A 6,636-nucleotide genomic window follows, 5' to 3' on the forward strand; every position below is an offset into this window, starting at 1 on the left:
TTATGTTAGTTTCAGGCGTACCACATAGTGATTTGACATTTGCATACACTATTAAATGATCACCATAGGTCTAGTAACCATCTGTCACCATACAAAGTTATTACAGTGTTATTGACCATATTCCTTAGGCTGTATGTGACGTCCTTGTGGCTTATTTATTTTATAACTGGAGGTTTGTACTGCTCAGTCCCTTCAGTATTTTACCCCTGCCCTCTTCCCTTCTAGCATCCATCTGTTAGTTTTCTGTACCTATGAGTCTGTTTTGTTTTTTTTTTTTTTTTAATTTTTTGTGTTTTTAGGGGCATACCTGCAGCATATGGAGGTTCCCAGGCTAGGAATCAAATCGGAGCTGAAGCTGCAGGCCTACACTATAACCACAGCAACTTAGGATCCCAGCCACATCTGTGACCTACACCACAGCTCGAGGAAACGCCAGATCCTTAACCCACTGAGCAAGGCCAGGGATCGAACCTGTATCTTCATGGATACTAGTCAGGTTTGTTACCTCTGAGCCACAATGGGAACTCCTACAATAAAGTTTAAATTCCTGCCTACCGCAGACCTTACCTTCCTCCACTACATCCACCACGCCCTAAGCCTTAAGGGCTCTGTCAGTTTCTCTGGCCTCTGGGCCTTCAGTTGTGCAGCTTCTTTACCTGACATCATCCTCTCCAACCCCCACTTATTTGCTAACTCTATCCTTTAAGTCAACGCTTGATGAATTTCTTCCTGAAAGCGTACCCTCTGAGTATACCAAGACCACTGTTGTCTTTTTTTTTTTTTTGTCTTTTCCAGGGCCGCACCTGCAGCATGTGGAGGTTCTCAGGCTTGGGGTCAAGTTGGAGCTACAGCTGCCAGCCTATGCCAGAGTCACAGTCATGCCAGATCCGAGCTGCTTTTGCAACCTACACCACAGCTCACCAAAAGAAACACCAGATCCTCAACCCACTGAGCAAGGCCAGGGATTGAACCCGAAACCTCATGGTTCCTAGTTGGATTCGTTAACCACTGAGCTACCACGGGAACTCTCTTATGAGTTTGTTTTTATTTTGTTTTGTTTTTTAGATTCCACATATAAGTGAAGTCTAATGGGGAGTTCCCATTGTGGCTCAGTGGGTTAAGAACCTGATAGTATCCATGAGGATTCAGGTTCCATCCCTGTCCTCACTCGTTGGGTTAAGGATCTGGAGTTTCTGTGAGCCGCAGCATAGGTTTCAAAAGAGGCTCAGATCTGGCATAGCTGTGACTGTGGTGTAGGCCAGCAGCTGCAGCTCCTATTTGACCTCTAGCCTAGAAACTTCTATATGTCTCGGGTGTGGCCCTGAAAAGAAAAAACAGTAAGTGAAGATATATGGTATTTGTCTTTCTCTGACTTATTTTACTTAGTATAGTACTCTCTATATCCATTCATGTTGAAATGGCAATACTTGATTTTTCATTTTATTTATTTTTTTAATTTTTTTTGTCTTTATAGGGCTGCACCTGTGGCATATGGAAGTTCCCAGGCTAGGGGTTGAATCAGAGCTACGCTGCTGGCCTACACCACAGCCACAGCAATGCCAGATCCAAACCATGTCTGCGACCTACACCACAGCTCACGGCAACACCACTGAGCAGGGCCAGGGATCTAACCCACATCCTCATGAATAATAGTCAGGTTTGTTGCCGCTGAGCCACAGTGGAAACTCTGGTTTAATTTTTTATATCTGAGTAATAGTCCTTTGTAAATATATACGACACCTTTTTCCACTTATCTATCAACAGACACATAGGTTGCTTCCATATCCTAGCTATTGTAAATAATGCTGCAATGAACATTGGCATGCGTATATCTTTTCAAATTATTGTTTTTGTTTTCTTCAGGTAAACACCTAGAAGTGGAATTGCTGAAACATTTAGTAGTTCTATTTAAAAAATTTTTTTTGTCTTTTTATAGGGCCGCACCTGTGGCATATGGAGTTTCCCAGGCTAGGGGTCTAATTGGAGCTGTAGCCGATGGCCTACACAACAGCCACAGCCACAGCAGCGCCAGATCAGAACAGCATCTGCAACCTACACCACAGCTCATGGCCATGCTGGATCCTTAACCCACTGAGTGAGGCCAGGGATCGAACCTGCGTCCTCATGGATACTAGTCGGATTCCTTTCTGCTGAGCCACGACGGGAACTCCTATTTTTAATTTTTTGAGGAAACTCCATACCATTTTCCATAGTGTCTGCATCAATTTACAATCCTACAACTAATACGTAAGTGTTCCCTTTTCTCCACATTCTTTCCAACATTTATTATTTGTTGTCTTTTTTTTTTTTTTTAATTTTCCCATTGTACAGCAAGGGGGTCAGGTTATCCTTACGTGTATACATATTTGTTGTCTTTTTGATGATAGCTCTTCTGACAGTTGTTTTAATTTGCACATCCCTAATGATGAGCGATGTTGAGCATCTTTTCTTTTCTTTTCTTTTTTTTTTTTTTTTTTTTTTTTTTTTTGCTTTTTGGGTCTGCATCCATGGCATATGGAGGTTCCCAGGCTAGGGGTCAAATCGGAGCTGCAGCTGCCAGCTTACACCACAACCACAGAAACTCAGGATCCAAGCCAGGTCTGTGACCTACACTGCAGCTCACAGTCAGCGTGACCCATTGAGCGAGGCCAGGGATTGAACCCTCCTCCTCATGGATACTAGTTGGGTTTGTTTCCGCTGAGCCACACAGGAACTCCCGAGCATCTTTTCATGTACTTGTTGGCCATCTGTATTTCTTCTTTAGGAAAATGTCTATTCAGCTCTTCTGCCCATTTTTTAAATTAGGTTGTTTTGTTTTTCTGTTTTTTGTTTTCATTTTTGCCATACCTGTGGCATGCGGAAGTTCTCGGGCTAGGGATCAAACTCATGCCACAGCAGCAACCTGAGCCACTGCAGTAACAGTGCTGGATCCTTATCCCACTGAGCTATTACGGAAGGAACTCCATTGTTTTGTTGATAGTTTCTTTCCATATGCAAAAGGTTTTTAGTTTTATATAGTCCCATTTGTTTATTTTTGCTTTTGTTTCCCTTTTGAGAAGACAGATCCAAAAAAATATTGCTGAGATTGGTGTCAGAGAGCACACTGCCTATGTTTTCTTCTAGGAGTTTTAGGGTTTCCCGTCTTACATTTAAGTTTTTAATCCACTTTATTTTGTATATGGTGTGCAAAAGTAGTTCATTTTGATTCTTTTGCATGTAGCTGTCCAGTTTCCCCAACAGCATTTATTGACGAGCCCATCTCTTTCCCATTGTATGTTCTTGCCTTGCATGGTCGTGTAAGTGTGGGCTTGTTTCTGGGCTCTCTATTCTGTTCCATTGACCTATGTGTCTGCTTTTGTGCCACTACCATGCTTTTTTTTTTTTTTTAGTAGCTTTTAAAATAAACTTTATTTTAGATCAGTTTATAGAACAGTTTGTAGAAAAATTGTTCTTTTATTTTTGTCTTTTGTCTTTTTAGGGCTGTACCAGCGGCACATGGAAGTTCTCAGGCTAGGGGTCTAATGAGAGCTATAGCCACTGGCCTAGACCACAGCCACGGCAACGCCAGATCTGAGCAGCATCTGCGACCTACACCAGAGCTCACGGCAACACCGGATCCTTAATCCACTGAACGAGGCCAGGGATCAAACCCTCAACCTCATGGTACCTAGTCGGACTTGTTTCTGCTGCGCCAAGATGGGAACTCCTGTTCTTTATTTTAGTACAGTTTAGAGAACAGTTTATAGAAAAATTGAGAAGATAGCACAGAGTTTCTATCTCACACCCAGGTTCTCCCATTACAAATATCTTATGCTAGGAGTTCCCTGGTGGCCTAGCAGGTTAAGCCCACACCACAGCTCACAAGCAACCCCGGATCCTTAACCCACTGAATGAGGCCAGGGATTGAACCCACATCCTCATGATGCTAGTTGGGTTTGTTATTGATGGGCCACAACAGGAACTTCTTGCCAGTTTTGAGGAACACTGGGCCAGCATGTCTCTCAGTTGGAACTTTCCTGATGTTTTTCTCATGATTAGACTGGAGTTCTTGTGAGGAAAACCAGAGTTAAAATGTCATTCTTATCACATCACACTAAGGGTATATACTATCAACTTGATTTATCAGTGTTGATCTTAATCTTGATCACCTGCTTGAGGGAGTGTTTGTCAGCATTCTCCACTCTAAAATTACTTTTTCCCCACCCTTTTCATACTGTCCTTTTTGGAAGTCACCATGCACAGCCACTGTTTACACTCCTCAAGGGTGCATTGTCTACCTGTATTATTTGGAATTCTCTATGGAAGATTGGTCTATTAGCCCCCGTTTGGTAATATAGTCAATCATTTATATCAGAACTGACTTGTGTATTTTATACTTTGGGTTATAATGAAATACTACTTTATTTTGTTGTTCAGATTGTCCTGGACTTAGCCTGTGGAAGCTCTTTCAGTTGGCTCCTCTGTCATCTAATGTATCTCCATCTTCCTGTTGGGTTTGTTTGTTTACCACTTCCTTACTTTCTGTACTACAAAATGTTCCAGGCTCATCTTGTGTATTTCCTGCTCTCATCCTAAAACCAGTCATTTCTCCAGGGAGAAAGTCAAGATGATGTTTTAATCTTAGCATGTGTGCATCTGACTGGAAGTTGGGATGGACAGTCAGTCAGGTGGGCAGGAATAAGATTCAAGTCACCCCCGGGAGGGGACTTTCCCAGCACTAGCAGCCAGAATTGCTAGTTCTTAGCTGAGAAATAGGTGACTCATCAGCTCCCTAGGTTGTCTCCTCCCTCCCCCTCTTGCTGACAAGACTGTCCCTAAACCAGCTCAGACAGAGGGACTTAAGTTAGAAAGTGTCTCCACCCATGGGGCCAGGGAAGAATGGCCTGTTGCAAGCCCAGTTAGGGCTTTAACCATACCCAGCTGATACTTCACCCCCATTTGTGTACTACTTATACCCCTTCTACCTGCAAAATGATTAAACAGGATTACCCTCAAATTTATAGCTACAATAAAACTATTATTAAAACTTAGGTGAAAGGACAAGAGTGCTGTGAAAGAGTATGTGTGTGTGTATGTGTGTGTGTGTAGTAGTCGTAATAGTAGTAGTAGTAGTTCTGTCCTGCACACCTGGGCTGGGGCACCTTCCCTGTTTTCCTTGAATCACAGCTTGCCAGCTCCGAAGGACTTCAAGAAATAAACATGCTTCACTGGGCATTTTATAGCTCTGAGATGGAGCAAGTGATTCTTCTCAGGACCCACATAGCTAATGAGCTGAAGAACTAGGAATACTGGGACAGGTATCTTGATGTCCAGTTCTTTTTCAAATTCCCATTCTTGCCTCCCTTTCCAAGAGAGCAAAAAGAATAGCTTTTAGACCTTCTGGGTGATGCAATGGCAAGACAACACGTTGAGGCTTCTTTCACTTGAGTGAATAAACTTGTGTGGATGTGTCTGAGAAGCACTGGGGCTCTAACTAGGAAATATTAGATCCCCAGACACTGGGCTGTAGGGTAGGGAGGATGTGGATTCTGGGATGCAGAAGTGGATACTGGGATGCCACCATTTCCTCACAGTCAAGCTTTTAATGGTTAAATCAGCAATTTTCTCGTTGTTGTCTTCAACTTTTGACCAAGAACGGGGGGAATAAATAAATAAATATCAGGGATCCTGGGGCTTTTTCCAAGAGATTTAGAGATTTGGACTTAGAGGTTTTTGTATCACCAGCTGTTTGAGAAAGGTCATCTCTTTTCTTTAACATTCACTGCCCTCTCCTCTCAACACTCTCCCTTCAACAATTCATGAATGAGGTGTTTTTTTCTTTTCTCTCTCTCTCTTTTTTTTTTTGGCTATACCTGCGGCATATAGAAGTCCCCAGGCCAAGGATCAAGCCCCCGAGGTAGGTCGGGCCTGCACCACAGCCTTAGCAAGACAGGATCGTTAACCTGCTGTGCCGCAAGGGAACTTCCATGAATGAGGTGTTTTCAGTGATCTTTGTATAGACTTGGAATTCAAAGAAAAGGATTCTGGGCCTAGTATCACTTGGTATGGCCGCAGTAGAGAGAGGAAATTGGGATCAGGCTATTCTGCGCCTGCTCTCTTGGTGACCTTCCTTGGGCTACCTGGGATATCTCCTATCTGTAAACTTCTAGGGCAAGGACAGTGGGTGGCCCAGAACAACATCAGCAAATAGCTAATTACTATGTGCTTTTGAGGATGATGATGAAGGTAATATTAGGGACTTTGGGGATTTAGAAAATATTCAACTGGAGAATTGTCCTTGAAGGTCCTCCCCAGCTAGCTTCTTCAGCACCGTGAGTTGGAGCAAAGTGAAGGTGTTTCAAGCCTCCCTTCAGGCCAAGCCTAGAGAACTGTCTTTCATGGAAGAGGGTAAAAGACTTTCCTGCCTGCTGTGTTCACACATGGATTTATCTTTTGGCTCTTCATGATCTTTATATTTTTTAAAATAATTATTAGTAAAATATTATTCCGACTTTTTTATACTAACATATATATATATCTACAATTTAATTTGAACATGCTGCATTATGTGTTCTGCAACTTGCTTCTTCCTCCTAACAATCAGTCCTGGATATATTTCTTTGCTAGGATACCTAGATCTGCTTCATTTGGGCGATT

Source organism: Sus scrofa, chromosome 1 (assembly GCF_000003025.6).
Source record: "Sus scrofa isolate TJ Tabasco breed Duroc chromosome 1, Sscrofa11.1, whole genome shotgun sequence".
In the NCBI taxonomy this organism is placed as follows: Eukaryota; Metazoa; Chordata; class Mammalia; order Artiodactyla; family Suidae; genus Sus; species Sus scrofa.